The 21,922-nt window shown below is 46.3% G+C and overlaps 1 protein-coding gene across 6 annotated transcripts in view; it reads left to right on the top strand.

Annotated features, from left to right (window-relative positions):
• Nucleotides 1–16,337: 16,337 nt before the first annotated feature.
• The window catches only part of DYNC1I1 (dynein cytoplasmic 1 intermediate chain 1), a 196,223-nt gene continuing 190,638 nt past the window's right edge, over nucleotides 16,338–21,922 (top strand). For all 6 annotated transcript variants that reach the window (XM_054192741.1, XM_054192742.1, XM_054192744.1 and 3 more), the window contains exon 1: nucleotides 16,338–16,548. The gene's annotated coding sequence lies outside the window, so the exon portion shown is untranslated. The remainder of the gene's footprint in view (nucleotides 16,549–21,922) is intronic.

The following is a 21,922-nucleotide window of genomic DNA, read 5'->3' as shown; positions in this document are numbered from 1 at the left end:
GAAAAAGAATCTTTTTCCTGAACATTTTGTCCACTGTTTTCCTTACTAGTTGCAGGCCATCTGATGTCTCCGACAGTGGCAGTGATGGCTTAAAATGAAACAGGAATCTTAGCTACAGCCCGCATAATAAAAATATAGTAGAAAGGGTCCAGTCCTAAGTCCCAAGCCCTGTCCCCATGCACAGAAGTCAGTCGATGTCAACAGAATAAAACACATTGCATAACAGGTTCAATATACAGTACAAATTTAGATAGTAGTATCTGCAAAATAATAATGATAATAACACAGTAGGACATAAGCAGGTCAGGAGGTTCCTGGAGTGCGTTGATGATAACTCCCTACTCCAAGTGATAGCGGAGCCAACTAGGAGAGGTGCTCTGCTGGACCTCATACTCACCAACAAGGAGGGGCTCAGTGGGAAAGTGAAGATCAAAGGCAGCCTTGGCTGCAGTGACCACCAGATGGTGGAGTTCGAGATCCCAAGGGCAGGGAGGAAGGTGAAAAACAAGCTCACAACCCTGGACTTCAGGAGAGCAGACTTTGGCCTCTTCAAAAATCTGCTTAGAAGAGTGCTGTGGGATAAGGCCCTGGAGGAAAGGGGGGGAGGGGCAGGAAAGCTGCTTAATGTTCAAGGATTACTTCCTGCCAACTCAAGAGTGTTCCATCCCAATGAATAAGAAGTCAGGCAAAAATGCCAGGAGGGCCATGTGGGTGAGCAAGGAGCCCCTGGCCAAACTCAAACACAAAAAGGAAGCCGACAGAGGGTAGAAGTAAGGATGGGTAACCTGGGAGGAATTGACACACATTGCCTCACATTGATCCCTGGGAAAGTGATAGAACAGATGATCCTGGAAACCATTTCCAGGCACATGAACAACAAGGAAATCATCAGGAGTAGTCAGCATGGCTTCACCAAGGGGAAGTCATGCTTGACCAACTTGATAAACTTCTGCAGTGAAATGACTGGCCTGGTAGATGAGGCGCGAGCAGTTGGATATTGTCTACCTGGACCTCAGTAAGGCCTTTGGCACTGTGTCCCATAAGATCCTTATAGACAAGATGTTGCTGTAGGGTCTGGATGAGCAGACAGTGAGGTGGGTTGAAAACTGGCTGAATGGCTGTGCCCAGAGCGTGCCGATCAGTGGCATGAAATCTTTGCTGGACTTTCTCCAGTATTTGCATGTCTGTCTTGTATTGAGGAGCCCAGAACTGGACACAGTTCCAGGTGTGGCCTCACCACGAGGTGAACGATCACCTCCCTCAACCTGTCCTCTAAATGCAGCCCAGCATACCATTAGCCTTCCTTGCTGCAAGGCACATTGCTGGCTCATGTTCAACTTGGTGCCCATCAGGACCCCAGATCTTCTTCTGCCAAGCTGCTTTCCAGCCAGTTATCTGCCAGCATATACTGGTGCATGGGCTTGTTCCTCCCCAGGTACAGCACTTTGCATTTCTTGTTGAGCTTCGTGAGGTTCATGTCTGCCCATTTCTCCAGCCTGTCTGGGTCCCTCTGTATGGCAGCAAGACCTTCTGGTGTGTCAGCCACTCATCCCGGATTTGTGTCATCTGCAGACTTGCTGAGGTTACACTCTGCCCCTCATCCAGATCATTAATGAAGATGTTGAACAGGATTACACCCAGCATTGACCCCTGGGGTACACCGCTAGTTCCTGGTCTCCAGATAGACTTCGTGCCACATATCACCATGCTCTGGGCCGAGCCATGCAGCCAGTTTTCAGGATACTGTCTGCTCATCCAGGCCATACTTCATCAGGTTCTCTATAGGGATCTTATGGGAGACAGTGTCGAAGGCCTTACTGAAGTCCAGGTAGACAATATCCACTGGTCTCCCTTTGTCTGTGTATTTTCTTCTTACATTGCCTCTAATTTCTGTTTGTGACTCCCTCTCTATGGTTACTGGAGTGGCAGAGCTAAGTGCGCCACTATACAGAGCTTTCCAAAAAGTGACCTCATCAAAGAGAGGATCAATTGCACTACAATTTTAAAGCCTTTAATTGAGAAGTGTAAGAGAGTAGACAATATTATCACTAAATCCTTGGAGGACGTGAGTAGGAATTAAGTCGGCAAACCTGTTGCCCTGATGGAGTGAATCGTTGCCCTGCCACCTAGTGGCAACAGGTCAGTGTGTAGCAGTAATTAAGTCTATTTATGGGATTAGCTTTATTGTGATTCTCACAGCTTTATTATGATTCTCATGGCTTTATTATGATTCTCATGGCTTTATTATGATTCTATTTTTCTTTTCTATCTATTAAAACCCCTTTGTACTAATGGAAGATCAAGCATCAATCAATGTCAAGAATCTTAATGAAAGTTCTTATATGTAATGAGAAGCCTGAATAAATAGGAGGATCAAGAATATTAAATGACTGTTTTACTAGCAGTGTATCAAACACATCAAAACACCAATATTTGAACAAACTCAAAATACAGATGTAAGTAAGGAAACAAAAGTAGTGTTTTTGTAAGAAGTTATTTAAAGGGCTGTTTTTCTTGTCTCCTAAATTAAACACAAAATATAATGCTTAAACAAGAATCTAAATGTGAAAAAAAAAAAGGGAAAAGTGAATGGTGGCTGTTCCAACCACTCTGTTATATCATGTATATGCTCTACCCTGGAATATACCCATACCCTCTCATCCACCCACGGTATCTTTCTGAAAAATGTGATGGCAGTTAAATGACTTCTCCTGTAAGAATTAATGCAAGAGAAGGTATGTGTTCATGGACTAAAGAAATATTCATAATGTAAGGACACAGGGACAGAATCCGTGGTTTGGATGATGGAGAGCAGGGTCATCGACTGGATGAGATGCTGGCTTTTCAGGGACTGGTGTTGTGGAGCAGCTCACACTTCTGAAAGATCCCAGCCACTTCCCCTGGAAATTGAACATCCAAGCGCTTCCCATCAGCTGACTTGATTGATCCTGACTTACCTGACGACGGTGGTGATTATGAAATGTGCTATTCAGACAGAGGTAGCAAAAGCATTTACAGTAAAAGACTTACATTGGGGAGAGATCACAATAGTGAGAGAGGCAGGAGCTTTGGGTACCAGAACACAGGACTGATATCAGTGACATGAGCCTAATGACGCATTTGTGAGGTTCCCAAATGCAGGCCTCTGTTTTCCTATGTGAATGGCCATGCCAGACTGATCTCACAGCTTGAGTGTCACTTTGTACGTAACTCAGCTTGTCTTGAAGGAGTGTGGGCATCTGAAATAAATGCTGAGGCATGGCAGTGGTAGGTAATCCAAAAGCTTCTCCCTCAACGTGGCACCTAGATGGTGATGCTATATATGTTTGGTTTGAAGATTTTCACAATGCACGTTATATGCACTCTGAGCAAGGGGCATTTTGGGACTGACTTGTGCAATCAGCATCGGCTCCTGTACACAGACATAGGCCCTGGCTTGTCACTGCAGTGTTGCACGCTTACATGTCCCTGGGCTTGTCACTGCAGTGTTGCATGCTTACGTGCCCCATGAAACTCACTGAAACTTTTCTCACAGTCTGTTTTGCAGGCTACCTTTATGTCAGAGGTTTCAGGAAAAGAATAGAATACATCCCAAACATCAAGGAAACCCATAAAAATCAAAATATATGCTATAAAAGAATAGAACTATCTCAGCATGCATTGAAAATCATTGAAATGAAATGTCCTGTTTGTAAATAGAGAAGGACTCTTTAGGTATACAGGGAAGATATTATAATAAAGCCTTTACTTGAAAAAAAGTAGAACATTAGCTGTCTTTCTTTAGAATAGTCATAAAAAAAATTACATATATAGGATGAACCAGTAGAAAGCAGAGTATCTGGTCATGCCCCTAAAAGATATTTATATTTACTGGAGAGAGATGTTGTATATTTTCTACACACACACACAAAACTATTTTTATTTTCATGACAGTCATGGTGAGAGGCCCATGCTGAGGTGGGGATAGATTCATCTGCCTGGTGTGGAGTGTGAAACATGGTAGTGGTTCTTCTTGCACAATTTGACATTTTTCACAGATACTTTTCTATTAACTCTGTATCTGCCTTATGGTAATGCCAGAAGTGTTTTATTTAGGGGGTGGAGGGCAAAGCAGTATACCTTTATAAATCAATCTACTCTAATTAGGCTTACAAGAGCGTAACATCAGCAGTGCCCTTCCAGATCTTTGTATAATCTGGCTATTTTTCCCCTGTGTAAGCCTGGCGCAAGATTTCATGCATGTATAATGGTTGTTTGGGTGACAATTACAGCACCCTCGTAAACTTTTTACTCCTGAGCTGCTTACAATGCTCTTAACATAATCCCATGTTATCACCATTTTTCCTTGGTATGGTTGTATTAATAGGACATTAATAAAAGGTGCTGCTGGTGAGTAGGGCTTTACATCTGTACTGTACTGCAAAGCCTGACAGTTAATTTTCAAAAACTAATTCCTGTTAATGAGCTGCTTCTCCTGGATGCTTCTGGAGAGGCATTAACAATACGTGCCAGACCTGCCAGCTGCAGTGCTGGGAGGCCGTGAGACAACAGGCGAGATGCAGGAAGCACATACAGACTGCAGGCACACGGACAGGCAATTATGTAAAACAAGGTACAAAAGAATGTATAAGAATAAAAGATTTATATTATTATAATAGATAATTATTATATTATTATAATTATATTTACATATAATTATGTAAAAGAAGCCCAAGGAAGAAGAAGCAACTCTAGCCACTGACATAGAAATAGGAAAGGTTGTTGACTTACAAACTGATGGCACATTACGGTTATCCTATAAAATACACCATCCCAAGGCTGCAGTAAAACCTCTGCTTTGCTGTTAGCTACAACCACACAGGAGCAGGCCATGAGAACTGAAGTGGCTACAAGTGAATCTCTCACAACGTGCATTTACATGATATTTTACAATGGGTGGGTATAGTTGACGTGCAGATCATCTGACTAAAAGATGTCATCCCCATTTAGGCTACAGGCATCTCCCAAAGCCGAGGCCTGTGTTCAGTCACGCAGCAGGTATCATGCTCCCCTGTTCATTCAGAGGGAAGCTGAGAGGCAGCGAAGGCTGCAGGTGGAGCTGTGCAGGGCTCCCGCATCCCTGAGCTGTGCAGGGCTCCCGCATCCCTGAGCCATGCAGGGCTCCCGCATCCCTGAGCTGTGCAGGGCTCCCGCATCCCTGAGCCGTGCAAGGCTCCCGCATCCCTGAGCTGTGCAAGGCTCCCGCATCCCTGAGCCGTGCAAGGCTCCCGCATCCCTGAGCTGCTCCCGCATCCCTGAGCTGTGCAAGGCTCCCGCATCCCTGAGCCGTGCAAGGCTCCCACATCCCTGAGCTGCTCCCACATCCCTGAGCCGTGCAGGGCTCCCGCATCCCTGAGCCATGCAGGGCTCCCGCATCCCTGAGCTGTGCAGGGCTCCCGCATCCCTGAGCCGTGCAAGGCTCCCGCATCCCTGAGCTGCTCCCGCATCCCTGAGCTGTGCAAGGCTCCCGCATCCCTGAGCCGTGCAAGGCTCCCACATCCCTGAGCTGCTCCCACATCCCTGAGCCATGCAAGGCTCCCGCATCCCTGAGCCGTGCAGTGCTCCCGCATGCCTGAGCCGTGCAGTGCTCCCACATCCCTGAGCTGTGCAGGGCTCCCGCATCCCTGACCCATGCAGTGCTCTCGCATCCCTGAGCTGTGCAGTGCTCTCGCATCCCTGAGCTGTGCAGGGCTCCCACATCCCTGAGCTGTTTGCCAAGGCAGCCAGTTGGTGAGACCCCTCGCCCTCTGCCCCACGAACCATAGCTCTTCCCCTGCAAAAAGGCCTTGGAAGCCTGTGCTCTTCCCTGACAGATGAGCCTCCCATGCAACACAAGGTACAGGAAATGCTTTCTGCTGAGAGAGCTGGGTCTGTTTAGCCCGCAGAAGAGAAGGCTGCGAGGGGATCTCATCAATGCTTATAAATACCTAAAGGGCGGGTGTCAAGAGGATGGGGCCAGACTCTTTTCAGTGGTGTCCAGCGACAGGACAAGGGGCAACGGGCACAAACCCGCTCTAGATGAACTTGCTTTGTCACAGAGATTGGACTAGATGATCTCCAAAGGTCCCTTCCAACCCCTACCATTCTGTGATTCTGTCATCTTGGGAACGGCTGGAGTAGGGTGGGCTCACAGTGAGGCACAGCAGCACCTTGGGCAAATACTGTAGCCATGTCAAGACAACACTGACAGATTTCTCTGCTGACAGACAAGATTTCATGGGCAAAAAATTTGATCCTTGGTTTGGGTTAAGCGGTCCCCTCTTCCCTGCTTTCCCCAGACTCCTGGCACTGTACAGCCAATTAGACCCGTGGGAGCTCTACATCAGCCCTAGTGGATGATGCCAAATAGCCCTGCTGTAAGCAGGTCAGTGTACGCACATGAAATCAGTGCTTGTCTTAGCTGCTCTGAAGCATGGCTTCTGCCTCCTCCACAAGGAAACAACCCTTTCCAGGAGGACAACAGTGTGGCGTGGGGCCTCTGAGATGACATAACTCCGGCATGAACTCCTTTTCCTCCTCCACATTGGGCATCATGAACAGACAGTTTGGGGATTGTCACATTCCCTACGCTGTGCTCACATGGTTCCACAGGGAATGTGGGTCCATGGGTTTTCTGCTATGGCACCTAACTGATGCTCTACTCTGCAGCTGCCTGTGTTACAGACAGGAGTCTGGGATGTGAATGCATTGCAGCAGTTAAGAACTGGGTCCATAGGGCAAGAAACAAGTAATTTAATACAACTGGTCACCTCCAGCATGGCCAGCAGTAAGGTAGCAATGCAGACACAAGGTGTCTACTAATGACGCCTTACTACTGATCTGTCATCACTCAGACATCACCAAGCCTATGCGTAAAAAGCACAGCACTTCTCCACTGACCAGGCTGTGCATTTTTCCTTTCTCTGTACACACCATTGCCAGATGTCTCACAAGCTACATGGGAATATGATCTGGGGACAGGCTTTTACATGAATTGGCAACTTTCAACAGTCCAGGAGGTAGCACAGACTTACATACACAGAACTCCACGTCTCTAATACTCCTCTCCCTCTTCTACACTGTAGCCCATCCCTCCCAGCAAGCAGCTTTCAAGCAGAGAGAACTCATCTTCAAAGATCACCTTGGTCTTCTCAATCAGCATCTCAGATTTTGGGCTGTCTTCTGAAGATGTCCAATGTGCTCCAGAAAACAGAGGCCAGCAACTATTGCATATTAAAATGTGCTGAGGCACTTTGGCACTGCAGAGCACTCTTGCAACAGTATGATCCCCCATGGATATATTTCCCACTGTCAGTTAATATCCCAGCACCTTCTTAATAATGAACTCTCAAGCCGGTGTGCAGAAGGAAAGCCACCACTCAAGTGAGCCCCTGCTGTAATTGATGATCACAGTTCCACAGGTAAGACAAGTAGCCACTGCTTGGGGCCATGAATTTCAGACAGTTCTCTCCTTTTTCTTGGGTGGAGAAACGGCTTCTTTCCTCCTTCCATCACTGGCTCAACATCATCTGGGCTGTGCTAGAGGAACACCTAAACTTGACATCACAGCAGAATCGCCTTTGTCAAACACCACCTCTCCTTCACTGCTCAGGGAATGATTGTGCCATGGCTGTTGTCATTTATTCACAAAGAACTACCTCTGGAGTGACTGACCACCACCTCAGCCTCTGCAGCTCCTGCTGGACCCTCCTTCCCCAAAACACTTAGGAGTGAGTTTCTCCACCACTATCCCAGGGAGGTGCAGCGATCCCTTTCAGACCGTCCTCAGTCCTTAGCACTATCGCCCTTGGACCCTCGCCTGTGTCTTGCAGAGCTGCTTGTTCTGACCCCATCCAGACCTAAGTTCATCGCCTAACTCTCTCTAGTCCCTATTTACTCTAATAGATACTGGCTTTATACCCATCTAGTGTACATTTTCCTAAATAAGCCTTCTGTCTCCAACCCTTCTGCAGTCTCCACTAACCTCTAGGCTAAGCAGAGTGGGGCGGGAATTTTTATTACCAATGGACAGGATTCATTCTTGCCCCAGGCATCTCATTCTAGAGATGTCTTTTTGGCGCAGACATAGTTCTGTCGTGCCCGAAGACAGCAGGCAGGCCGACCTTGAGAATGGCACTGGGCATGAAATGCCTTCATCGGGGGGGATGGATTAGAGGAGATGTGTCAGTTGTATATACATGAGAGTGACACCGGCATCCCTCAAAGCAAAAATGTCTGATTTGAGCTGTCTCCCAAGCATAGACATCTCAATGCAGGAGATGATGGGTGTGTTATAGAATTGTGGGGAAGCAGTCAAGATGAATCATTGCCATGCACCACGATGTCTAAAATGGCAGTAGATGCCTGCCTACTTTCAGTCCCAAGTCATAATCTTGGTGTCCTGGGAGTTGAGGGATCCCAAATCATCTTACTTTCTTTGCGCCACAGACATGCAGCTCTCTGTTCAGGCATGAAGGGAGGACAGAGCCCCACTGTCTATTCATTTCAGCTACATGGAGAGAGCCTCCTAACTCTGGACTCAAATGCATAAGTGATTTGATTTTCCAAAAGCCTGGGTATGAAGGCCACTTGTCTGCTGCATTTTCATTTGCCTTGTCTTGGTGGAACAGTCTGTGCTGCCATCTTTTCCCTTAGGCTTCCTTACTAAGATGGCTGCCATGTCTGAAAGCTCATCGCATTCAGTAGTAATTTTCCCCAACTCCTCCACTATTTATTTTTAGATTTCAATGAGAAAAAACATCTCCATTTACAACTCCAAACACTGACAGATATTTGGGATCAGAAGCAATGCCGAAAAAATCATGCTCGCACACTGCAACATTAAATTCCCTTAAACAAGCAGCAATTCAAAGCAGTGGAACAAGCCCCACCCCAGAACTGTTTTATCAGCTATCCCCTTTTAAGGCGATTAAACTGTTATATTTCTCAGCTGCTGCTTTCATCTTCCCTCCGTGAGTGTCATCCAGGCCTCCAGGCAAGCATAGCTGCTTATCCTCATCTGGAGACTTAGAGTCAGGAAAAATGAGAGAAAAAGAGCCAAACAATACAGGCCTATTTGTCAACAAGCAGTGGGTATGCATGAGAAGAGCATGGTTTAAGAAGCCAGGGCTGGATGTCTCAGGCCCCAGGTAAGTGGTTTTCTAAGACTACAGCGTAAACTCAGAGCTGGGGCACTGCTTGGAAACTTCTGTCGTGCACCAACGCATTGATAGATGTGTTGGTAGGATGGGGCCAGGCTCTTTTCAGTGGTGCCCGGCAACAGGACAAGAGGTAACGGGCACAAACTTGAGTGTAGGAAGTTCCACCTAAATATGAGAAGGAACTTCTTTCCTTTGAGGGTGGCAGAGCACTGGAAGAGGCTGCCCAGAGAGGTGCTGGAGTCTCCAACTCTGGAGACATTCAAAACCCACCTGGACGCATTCCTGTGTGACCTACTCTGGGTGACCCTGCTCTGGCAGGGGGGTTGGACTAGATGATCTCCAGAGGCGCCTTCCAACCCCTATCATTCTGTGATAGACACTTCTAAAGAGACCCAGATAACTACTATAATTAGCATCTATCATTGTCTCTGTAAACGAGACATTAAGGTCACAATTTCCTATAATTTTACACCAATTAGTTCATCCAGTTCATGCTTAAGGTATACTGGAGAGGTCAGCAAAGATGAATGTCTTGGGCAGAACTAAATATGAAAAATAAGGGACGTTTCAAAGAGACATTTTAGAGAAACACTTTCTTTTAGGATCTCTCCAGAACGCATTTCTACTTCTTTCAGTCATATGAATAATTTGCCATCAGTTTCAATTTGTTGTCAAAAATAGCACTTAGCTGGTTTCATACATTTTAATACATCTTCAGGGTGTATTAAATTCATGGAACACCTTGTATGTACTGCCGATTTCAACTCTGACTGGCAAAGCTAAGCTTCAAGTTAATATTTGGGAGGTCTTGAGAATCCTATAGAGAAATGTAAAGAAATGTAAAAGAAACATCCTTTGATGTTTGTAAAAATGTAAACTGTTTTTGTTTTTAATGAAACATGAAGGATTGGATTTCAAACCAAAAGTGGCGTGGCGAAATGAGACAGCATTTTGTAAAAAGGACAAAATAATTATAAAGATCTCTGACTTTTGCCAATAATTCTGTAAACTCAGACATTTCTTTTACTCCCTTCAATGAAGTTCTTGAGTCATCAGGAACTCAAAACAGATCTGAATAGAGACACCTATTTAGTTTGGGTTTTAAGGGAGTATTTCAGTGTACGTCCCCTGAGCCACTCGTCCGGTCCCAAGCCCATTTCTTTTCCAGGCCCTACCATACAAGCTCTGGAGCTCTCCTTTTGCAGCTTCCTCACTAATTCAGGACATGAGCACAGTAGCAAAGCACAGTAAAACCCTTCAAGCCTGCAGTCCTCTGCACAACCATTGCCAGGAAGCTTGGGGAAGTGTCTCCCAGAACCTTTCTGTTCCTTCCCAAGGAACCTGCTTTGCTGCTGTTTCCAAGCCCTTCCCAGTACACTGAACCTTTTCACGTAAAATGAACCAGTTGCATTACGCGGCAAGTACTTGCTGTTTATAAAGGCAGTAACAAAATTTCCAGAAGCTTTCTTTCTTGCAGGCCATTTCCATAGCTCAGTAACAAGCACAGAACCAGAAGCCTGGGTAATGACGTGTTTTAATGGGCAGAGTCTCAAACATGAAGTTATGTTCATGATTCCTATTTCAGATGTACAGTACTGTTGAGTTTTAGGACAACACAAAAAAGACAGTTTCTTGGAGAATGGTGGTTATCTTTTATGGAAAGACTCGGGTACCTTAGGATGAATTCTACCTTAATATAACTGTTGAATCCACAGTCACAGTGATTAGTGTTGCTGTGCTAAGGTTTGACTGAACAGTTTGTAGAAATGTAGCTCAAACTTCCAGCTAATTCCTATTTTACTTGGTGCTTACTATTATCACTTAACATTTATAGTACCGTTCACCAAGTTTTTTCAATCACAGTTGACACATTAATCTACTAACTACTGTATAGGTAGATTGACTGAAGAATTTATAGTCTCATATAAATAGCAAATACAAAGTGTACATCAATGAAATAGAAATGAAATAGAAATCACAATAGAAATCACAATGTATAGTAACATTGGGAATACAGCTAGCTTTTTTGGGTTTTGGAAGTAGAATGGAAAGAAGGGCATGCTGTCATCCCTCTTTCTCTTGACCCGGACCAGCATTCCTCTATGGCGTGACAAGCCATACATTATCCTCCCTTCAGCTTTGTATCTCCACAAAGGCCAAAAAAAGTGGGAGAGCTTTCAAGGTGAAGTGAAGCTGTCAGAGGAGACAAGTCAGGGCTACAGAGTGCTAGTTGTATGAACAGCAGGGATGGAGCTGAGGCTTTTGGGGAAAAAAAACCCAAACCCAAACCACTACATCCAAACGAATGTGTCAGATGCTGCTCTGTTTGAGCATGGACACGATTTCCTCTCTTGCAAGTACCACTGTGTTCTTGGCCCTCCTTCATTTCCTTTTCTGTTTCCTGCGTAGCAGTAAAATTAAACTATACTACTGCAACCTTGCTACGCCTTCCCTGGGCACTCCAGGTACCATGTGGGAAAGTGCAACAGGGCTGATTTGCAAATCCTGAAACCAGTACCTCCTGTCTTCTAAGTTACCTACCCATGGTCCCATAGAACTTTCTTGAAACCATTATTTCCTGGCCTTCTAACTAATCCCTTTGGTGACAATGTTGTAGGAAAGTGAGGAACAAAACATGAAAAGAGGCTTAAGAAAAATGTCTGTCACTAAAGTAATTGTTTCTAAGAGCACAGAGTTGCAATATGTTTGAAGAGTAACCCAAATCTGGAACAACATGGAACTCACCCATCTGCCACAGATCTTCCTTTACCTTCTACTTATATATCATGTCTCTTATTTCTGCCATTTCTTTCTGAGAAATAATTTGTCCTTTTTAAGACACGTGCTTTTTTTTAGCTTTGCCCATGTGTTTCTGCAAAGATCTTGGAACCGCAGATCAGTCAATAGCAAAACAATTGTCAGAGGAATTATTGGTGACTGTGTACCAGATACATTTAAGCTCTTCATTTGTATTCTTGCACCTGTTGTGGATATTCAGGCTTGCAGAAATTTCAACTCAGTGATCTGCCTGGAGAACTAACCATTTTTAGCAAACAGTTAAGAAAAGCTCTCCAATACTTTCTGCTTAACATTTTCATAACCAAGTAACCACCCATTTATTTCTTCCAAGACAAACTAGTTCATTTGTGAAGATTCCTAAAGCCACGTGGAATAGTGCCCTATGGTGACTTTACTGCCATAACAATAAACCTGACTTCAGAATTTATATTCCACACTTTTTCTAAAGCTTGCTTTCATTTTTCTTTCTGCCTTTTGATCCTTTGTTTAAATCATTGCCTTTGAAAAGCTGGAAGGTATTTTGTAACATCCTCTGTTATTTGCAGAGCCCAGGTGAAGCCTATCATGCAAGGTGTCTAAAAAGTGCTGCCATTTCCATTAAGCCTTAGAAATGTCTGCTTTGAAATTCATTTTTAATCTTACAGTGGCACAAACTTCCCAGAGGTTTTGCTTATTTTTTACTGCCCTTTGTGAAGGAGGAGCTGCTGGTGCCTAAGGCAGGGAAATGCAATGCACTACTAATTATTTGTCTCGTGTTGCATCATAAACGATTATTGGTTTGTCACAGCAACTTATGCCAGTCTTCATTAATAACTTACACGTGAACAACTCTCTGTAAAGGAACTTCAAAAAGAAATTATGTCAAATTATTTTCCCTTGAGTTTTTCAAATCTAGTAATCGACCACACATTGCACTTATTAATGTCCACAGAAACCTCTAAATTCTACATGCCTGTCTGTAAGATAGAAGAGGGGAGCCAGGCAGACCTTAAATTTTTGGAATTTTATCAATGGCCTTTTTTTCCACACAATCCACGGGTTGTGGTGGTCCCCAAACTTCCGCTTAACCTCTGATTTCTCTGTAGATGTCAGCGTGGGCTGCTGTGTGTCCACGTACAACTGACCTCTGCTGGAGAGAAAGCAGCTTGGCAGATGTGCGTAATTGCTGGCTGGTTTGCCCTCAGTTGATCTAATAAGGCTATTTGAGGCCACAATAACTACCTTCTGAATTCACGGAGTGAGACCTTTGAATGTAAAGTTTCGAAAATAATCTTAACTCTGCCCTATTGCACATTCCCCTGGTAATTAAGACAGGTACATAATCACATAATGCCTGCTGGCAGAATATAACGAGTTGGATAATATTATGGATTTGTGTTTAATGGGGAAAACGTAAAATCAGCACGCGTCCTGGGGTGTACTGAAATGACTGGATGTTTTTTATGAAATGCTGTTAAGAAGACATTATCGATCATAATGATTCTTTTGTTAAAATGGATATAACCATATCTTCTTGAAATATAAAGATTTTATCCCTGTCTTGTAAAATTAGTGATAATAAAATTTGCGTCCCTAGAACAAGAAATCCACAAAAATGGTGAAAGCTTTTGCTGTGGAAGATTAGAGGAGAGAATGGTGAGAATGAGGTCAAAGAGAACAGGGCATCACTCGTAGGGAAATCAGTTACTCCTTCGGAGAACTCCTTAACTGGGCTGGTTGTGTATTTTTCTCACGTTTCTAAAGTTTTTTGGTCCTAGGATCACCTATTAAAAATATAGAGATAGGCTCACTTCCCTCTGAATCTCCTTAAAATAGGCGGTTTTGAGGACAACTTGTGTATTTCTTATACCACCCTGGCCACTGACGTTCTTTCCAAACTCTTCTGTATAGGATTCCCCATTATTCAACAAACGTTTGACCAATTCTGTCATGACATTTTGTGAGGGTTTTTTATACTTTTTCCTTGACATTTCCATTTTGGTGCTTCATTTTTATCCTTTAAAAAGAGTGGATCGCCTCTGGCAGGTGTTGTGAATACAACAAAGATCAAAATGGTGTCCCATTGGACTGGGGTTTACAGCGTTTTTTGAATAAAGTCCTATGTGAATTATTAATGAAACATAAAATACCATTACTTTGTAACAAAAAAATACAGGATTTAACAAGTTTGAAGACTTATTTATGCCATATAAATAGCACTTAGGTAATGTTATTTTTAATTTACGGCTACCTAATATGAAATAGTTGAGAAAGTGTTACAAAACTGCAGGGTTTTGACCTATATAGTCAACAGGCCAGAGGACCAAGACACCACACTCGATTGTGTTCAAAATATGACTGGTATCATCATATGATGTGGTGGCATGGTATGGTATGTGATACCATGTTGCATGTGTATGATAACCACGGTATCATGGTTATATGTATAAGGTAGCATGTTAACAATAATAGAACCTCATCAGGCATCATGGAGAACCAGTCTGATCTGTTGACTCAGGGAAACTAAATGACCCCAAAGCCCTCTTAGAAACCAGCCAGGAACAATTTAAATGAATCCGCTGAGTTTGCAGGGAATGTGCAAAGGACGCACAATCCAAAGAAACCTAAACAAACCCTGCGGGATTTATGCTAAAGCTGAGACTAAGGCCAACACTTCCAAAAGCAAACAGCAGTTTCTGAAACTCAGTTTTGAGTGTCTGATTTTGAAAGGGCCTCATTTTAATAAGGAGTTGCAAACTGAGTGCCCCAAACTTGAAACTTTCCGAATCGTACACTTAAAACCACGGTCTCTCTTCCACATGCTCCAGCCTGCACAAGCAGAAGATGTTGCTCTTTAAGGACTCTTACAAGAGAGCAAGATATGAATCTTTCCTGCTTCAACTCCAAATAAATTGAGAAACCGTTATTGTGTCCTCACCTGCAATGGATGCTGTTGTTCCTCTTCAGGGCTCTTTGTCTCCTGGCCAGGTGCAGTCCAGCTGGATCTGGCAGGAACCGGAGGTGATGTGAAACCTTGATGGGTTTTCAGTGGTCTGCATGTACTGCACTCTTCCTAGGACAGGCCCCGGACCTGCAATGACAGAGGCTGGAGTTAGCAGTTCCCACCAAAACAAACCAAACATGGTTCCAGGGGCAAGTTTCAGAGGGGTACCTTTCCTGATTCCTCAGACCATAGGGCTGGAGAACAGTGAGTCATATGTCCAGGACATCACATTTTTAAAGAACAAACCATGGTAGCAAACGGCATGTCTTTTCCTCCTGTGTGGGGCAGCATACCTGTATGCAGTAAGGGGGAGTGGGAGGCTGGGTTATCTACACTAGAGGTGGATGTTATCTGCAGGAACATGGACTTCCTCCAACAGCTCTGCTGGGCTGCTCTCCCCCAGGAGATGAATATGTTGGTGTGGGGAGGGAAGAGGGTGTGCTGCTAGAAGGAGTCTGGCCCTCCTGTCTGGTACCTGTCCCCATGGGAGTGATGGGAGGAAACAGGGACAAAACAAAACCTCTGCCTTTGGGCAGCCTTGCCCTCATCTAACCATGAAAGCTGGGTATCATTCACCTGCTCTGGAGCTCTCCCTGTTCTTCCCCAAGGGAATGGGACCTCAGCAGGAGACTGCTGCCCTCAAAACAGTTGGCCAGGCCGCTAAGGGGCTGATGGCCAGGCTGCAGTGAGGTTCGTGGCCAGGCTGCAGTGTGGCTGATGGCCAGGCTGCTGTGGGGCTAATGGCCAGGCGGCAGTGAGGTTGACGGCCAGGCTGCTGTACGGATGATGTGAGGCTGGCGTGAGGGGGCATATCTAGGCACCTTTGACGGTGATGGCGAAGACATTGTGGGGTTGACAGCTGCTGCCATGGGGATGGTGGCAAGGATGCTGTGGAGGCGGTGGCGGGGGATGGCTAGGCTGTTGCGGCGCTGATGGTGAGGCTGTTGTGGGGATGACAGCCAGGCTGCTGTGCAGCTGCCGGCCAGGCTGCTGCGGGAGGGGGGGAGCCTGTGCCAAAGTGGGGGTGACAGCGAGGGGACCTCGGAGCAGCTGGAGGAGCCCACTTCAGGCCGGAGTTGCTGGGGGGCCAGGTGCGGGGGTCCAGGCCCGGCAGACACCGGGGACGGCCCCCCCGCTTTTCAGGAGGCCCCGCCGCCCCCACCTGCCCCCCCCCCCCCCCGCCCGCCCCTGCCCCGCCGGCCGCTGCTGGGCTGCCAGGCGGCGGCGGCGGCGGCGGGGGGTGTCGCTGCCGGGGGCGCGCAGGCGGAGGAGGAGGAGGAGGAGGAGGAGAAGGAGGAGGAGGAGGAGGAGGAGGAGGAAGGCGGCAGCAGCAGCTCTCGGGAGGAGCCTGTCCAGCGTGAGACAGCACATTCAGCCGCCGCCGGCGGTCCTGCAGCAGCGGCGGGAGGCACGGCACGGCACGGCACGGCACGGCACGGCACGGCACGGCAGCGCACGGTGCGGCGCAGCGCCGCGGGCAGCAGCCGTTCGGGCAGCGGGGCGACCCTCCGCTCCTCCGGCGGCGGGGGCTCGGTGAGGGCAGCGCAGCTCCGGGAGCCTCCCCGCATCTCCCGGTCGCCGGCGGAGGTAAGGCAGCCGCGGGGGGGCCGGGACGGGGCCGTGCCGCGGCGGAGGGGGCCAGCGGGGGCTCCCGTGGCGTTGGAGATGCGCAGCGGCCGCGGAGCCTCGGCGCGGCCGTGGAGCCTCGGCACCCGGGCCGGGCTGGCTTAGCGGGCAGCCCCCGCGGCTGCCCCGCCGGCCCCCTCCGGGAGGTGGGCTTTTCCACCCCGGCGGCTCGTCTCCGGGGAGGGAGCGGGCGGGGAGGGCTGCGGGGAGCCCCGCCGGCCGCACCGGCACCTGCTCCACTCCCGGGGGATCCTCCCGACACCGGCCCCTTCGCCGTCCCGCTCCGCCGCGAGGGGCTGCCGCAGCCTCCCCCGGTTGTGTCCCGGCGCCGAGCGGGTTAAAACAAAAGGGGATGGGGGCGGGGGGGGCAAAAAAAGTTTCCCATCTTTAATTCTTTGCGTAGCGCGAGCAACTGCGGGTTCACTCCCGTCCACGGCGCCAGCAGGCGGGGAATTAGATCTTTTCCCGTTCCGAAGGTGACTCCCTAAAAGGGTGAGAGGAGGAAGGAATCAATGAGAGGCCTTTTTCAGTAGTAGTCCATTGAAATACATTTTCAAAAGGATGTTATTATGGTTACATCTTCCCGAGAATCCCCCTGGGTCAGCAGAGAGCATAATGCCCCTAGATATTTCCCAGACAAAGCCCCTGTCTCACTAACTGGAACAAAGTATGTTTTTCTGTCAATATTAGCATTGACAGAAAGTACAAATTTCAAATATAAATATATACAAAATAAGGATGCTCAACTAGACCGAGGAATCTAGCCTGCTATTATAGGGGGGATGAAATGGAAAGACCTGACATGAAGTTGGCACGTGGCTTTGGCACTTGCACCTGGTAATTTATCCTGACATACAGGGTTTTGTCAGCTCTTCGCTTCTGCATGAGGACATTAAATTACCTCTGAAATGTCTCTAAATATCGTGAAGCACAGTGCTGCAAAACCTGTTTCAGAGTGGAAATGCAAATCCCAGGACCATCTATCTCCTGATAGAGGGTATTATCAGAGCCATGGAGGAATTTTGTTACTGTTACTACCACTGTGCTTTGTTGAAGTGCCTCATTTGTTCTTGCTGAGTTAATGGGAAGAAGTTACATGTTTTCTTTTCTGATTCTTTTAAGTTCCTCTTTTTACTGTCTTTCAATTAGAGAGGGTATCTCCACACTTAGTGAAAGTGGATAAAATTCCTTCTGTAATTTCTGTAGCATTTCTCATCAAGAATGGGTTTCTTCAACACAAACCTTGGTGCTGCGCTCAGGTCTTTGCCCCTGGGAGTGCTCACTCTGATAACCGTCCTCTGCTTCATTTTGTTTTCCCAAACCCATCCATTTATAGCCCATGGAAACACAAAATGTGACATCCCTTCTGCACCTTCTTCTCTGTGCATGGACTATTTTGAGGATTGGGACTTGCTTGATATGGGAAAGGCTTCCCATATCTTCCTTGATATGGGAAAGGCTTCTGAGGGCCAAGTATGTGGTGGTCCAAGAGGTTTTTTAGAGTTTGATTAGCTAGATTTCTCCTAGCTCCAAACACCTCTGCCTCAAATTAGTCTATCCTAAAAATGCACTAACTGCAGTGCCACGTTATCCACAGTTTAATAGAGGAATCTTTTAAGGAGCAGCAGTAAACCACACCCTACGCATGCAGTAATTGTTGAGAATTTGGAAATCTGGCTACTCAAGTAGTCAGGCAAATACTCTTTTGTATCCCGCAGATCTTAATTTAAGAAGCTGACCTTCCAGCTCTTTTTATAGGAGGAAGGGGAGTGAGCTGCCCTCCTTTGTGATGCCTTTCAGTGGCTATTTTTTTCATTATTGAAATGCATTTGTTTGTGTTTTTCCAGCTTCAGGTTCCTGATTCCTGTTATGTTGTCTCTCAGATAAAAGCCTTGCTTTAGCAGCTGTCTTCAGTGTATGTACTCTAAATGATGCGGCAAGAACTTACCTGCTTTATTTTCAAGTAAATTAACAGATCGAGTCTCTTGGCCTCCTTTTCTTTTGTATGGCAGGTTTCAAGGATCATTCCTTGCTGCCATCAGTTTTCCAATCTGCAAGAAGAGAGAGGGAATACAAGCTAGAGCTGGACGCAGTGGGTTGTGGTAGAGGTCTCACCATTGCAGGGTGCTGGTCAATGACGTGAAATGGGCTGGGAGGGGAAAAGATAAGGCAGTGAAGTAGGAAAACATAAGGCTATAGAAAGGCATTGCTGTTTTTCAAAGCTTCACCAACTCCTGCTAACGATTCAGGTAATCGTGTGGTATCTTTCAGCTTCTCAAACTTGACTTCTTCTCACAGAGGTTTAGAATATGTTCATGGTCCCTCTGTAGGACTACTCAAGGCTTGTTAACTAGTGCTATGCCTCGAGTGCCCTGTTGAGCTCCTTTGGCTCAGTTTGAGTAACATCAGAAATACCAATTAGGAATCTTTCAGAGTCGCTGATGCCAGGGCCAAGACGAGGTGCTACTTGGAGGTGGTGGTTGGAAGATGTCAGAAAGACCCTCCCTGTCCTACCCATGGGCTTTAATTTTCAGGGAAGTTAGAGGGAGCGAATACTGAAATCCCCACTGAGATGCATAGGGAAATTCATATCGGCAGAGGTATGGTCTCAGGCTTTCTGCAGCTGTAGCCAGACTTCATGACCTCAGCGCAATACTCATCTGATATTTTCATATTTTTAATTTAAAAACCTTAAATGAAACAAACCATAAGGACTGTAGACATAGTCAGTGTATAAAAGGGACATTTTCCGGCAGGAATACTGACGGAGTATGCTGGCAAAGTGCCCTTAGTACAGATGCATCTTGTATTAGTAAAACTGTGCTTTTGGCAGTGCAGCTTGTATGGTTCATCTGAGCAACACAAGTTACACAGGTGAATACCCATTTCTGTGTCCATAAGGGGGCTTGCTTTCCAGATGAGGGATGGTACAGTCTTCCATTCAGCTGACCTATATCAGCAGGCAGAAATGGTAATGCAGGAATGGTACTGCTTAAAAAAGAGAAAATTTGAACAGTCTGTAAAAAAGTGTCTGAGAAGCTGCAGTGGCAGCCTGAGACCCTGTCTCAGTCTGAATCTCAGATAGACACAATATGTCCCTTTTGCTACTTGGTAATCATCCATCTAAAACCCTTCTAGCTCTTTTTAGTCAGACATGACATTGGGAGCTGTTGTTCACTTGGCCATCTGCACGCACTCAAAATAAGGCAGTATACAGTATACATGAGCTTGCTCCCCCAATACTGTTCATTTTAGGTGGCATCATCTTGCCAACTTTTCTGGGAAATGGCTACTTCCAGGCAGATGGCAGGAGCTGCAGGAAGCTGTGAAGCAGACTGATGTGGGAGCCGCTAGATCTCGTAGAGGCAAGACACCTCTGTGAGAGCTATGACGTCCCTTCTCCTCCTGAGCTTAAAACTATACCCATCCCCCCCCTTTTTTTTTTTTACTGTGCTTCTTCAGCACTTTTTGTTTTCCCTTTTGAGGCAAAAGCGCTCTGGTGCGTTTCCAGGAGTGCACTGCAGCGGCAGAAGGCACAGAGCAGGAATGGCAGTTCTGGAAGTGTTTTGTGGGCAGCACTCCGTAACTCCATGCTGAAATTCCAAGGGCAGAGGACTCAGCCCTGTCACTGCTGACAGTAATAGGGGTTTCTCTGTGACTTCTCTGGTGGTGAATCTAGCCTCTGGAGTGATGGCAGGACTCAGCTATGTACATTGTTTGAAAGCCATCAGACATTTCCAAAGCCTATTGAAGCAAATGAGATTCTTTGCATTGACTTGGCCAGCAGATTGAGGGAGGTGATTCTCCCCCTCTACTCTGCTCTGGTGAGACCCCACCTGGAGTACTGTGTCCAGCTTTGGAGGCCTCAGCACAAGAAGGACATGTACCTGTTGGAGCGGGTCCAGAGGAGGGCCACGAAGCTGATCAGAGGGCTGGAGCACCTCTCCTATGAGGACAGGCTGAGAGAGTTGGGGTTGTTCAGCCTGGAGAAGAGAAGGCTCTGGGGGGACCTTATAGCAGCCTTCCAGTACCTGAAGGGGGCCTACAGGAGAGATGGGGAGGGACTGTTTGCAAGGGCATGTAGCGATAGGACGAGGGGCAATGGTTTTAAACTACAGCAGGGTAGGTTTAAATTAGACATTAGGAAGAAACTCTTTACAATGAGGGTGGTGAGACACTGGCACAGGTTGCCCAGAGAGGTGGTGGAGGCCCCATCCCTGGAAACATTCAAGGCCAGGCTGGATGGGGCTCTGAGCAATCTGATCTAGTTAAAGATGTCCCTGCTTACTGCAGGGGGGTTGGACTAGATGACCTTTAAAGGTCCCTTCCAACCCAACACATTCTATGATTCTATTCTATGACTTAACAAACTTTGGATGAGATCCTGTGCAACTGCTGCTTTGACCTATGCACAGATACCTGGGTTACCTGATGAATAATCACTGCTCAGATTACTCTTGTGATTCTTGGCTGTTAATCTTAGAGTAAAAGTACATGTTATCCTATTTTCATGTTTAACACTGCTCCCAGGCGTGCAGATCAGCTTGCCTGACCTGCAGAGACAGCCTATGTCATCCTGAGGAACAAACCTCCCTGGAGCCCTCCTGGACCAGTGCAGCTCTACCCTGTGTATTCCCCAGGTGCTGGCTGACTCTCCCTGCTTGGCCTGAGAATAATTAATGTGCAATTCAGCAGAGGAAGAGGGCTCATTTACTGCCACTGAGCAGAAAACAATTACAGAGGGAAACTTTTCAGGACATGTTTTTTTGTTTCCAGTGATATCTTCTCCTGTTCACATTTCTTTTCCTTCTTGCTATCCTTCTCTAAGGCTTATTCTTTTCTCTCTGCCTCAGTACTAGTCTTGGCGCATTGCTTCCTCCCCACAGGTCTTCCATTCCCTTTTGTCTTCTCTCCCTTGGACAGAAGTGGTTTTAGTTCCTTGTTCTTTTCTCCCTCCATCTGCGATGTGGTACAAGGAATTCCAAATCCTGCTCCTCAGTTATTAATTTTTCACTTCAGTCCAGCAGAAAGACTCAGTGTCTTTTGTGTTCAAAAAATAGGGAGTTATAATAAGGTGAAGATACAAAACTGCCTAGTATGATTAAATATAAATAAGTATAATGGAGGGTATATTGTTTATCTATTTATATCCATATCTCCAAGCCTTTTCTAATGTTTGATTCTAATATTTTCAGTCTGAATTGGACAGAAAAAGCTATCCCCCAAACTATGCTGTTGAAAGTTAATCACTGTAGGTCCTAGACCACATGCAGGGAAAATATGGATCTCTCTTGCTTTAAACTGTTCGGCCCTTCCGTTCTGTATCCATTAACAC

Source organism: Rissa tridactyla, chromosome 2 (assembly GCF_028500815.1).
Source record: "Rissa tridactyla isolate bRisTri1 chromosome 2, bRisTri1.patW.cur.20221130, whole genome shotgun sequence".
NCBI lineage: Eukaryota > Metazoa > Chordata > Aves > Charadriiformes > Laridae > Rissa > Rissa tridactyla.
This window is presented reverse-complemented; position numbering and strand designations above follow the sequence as displayed.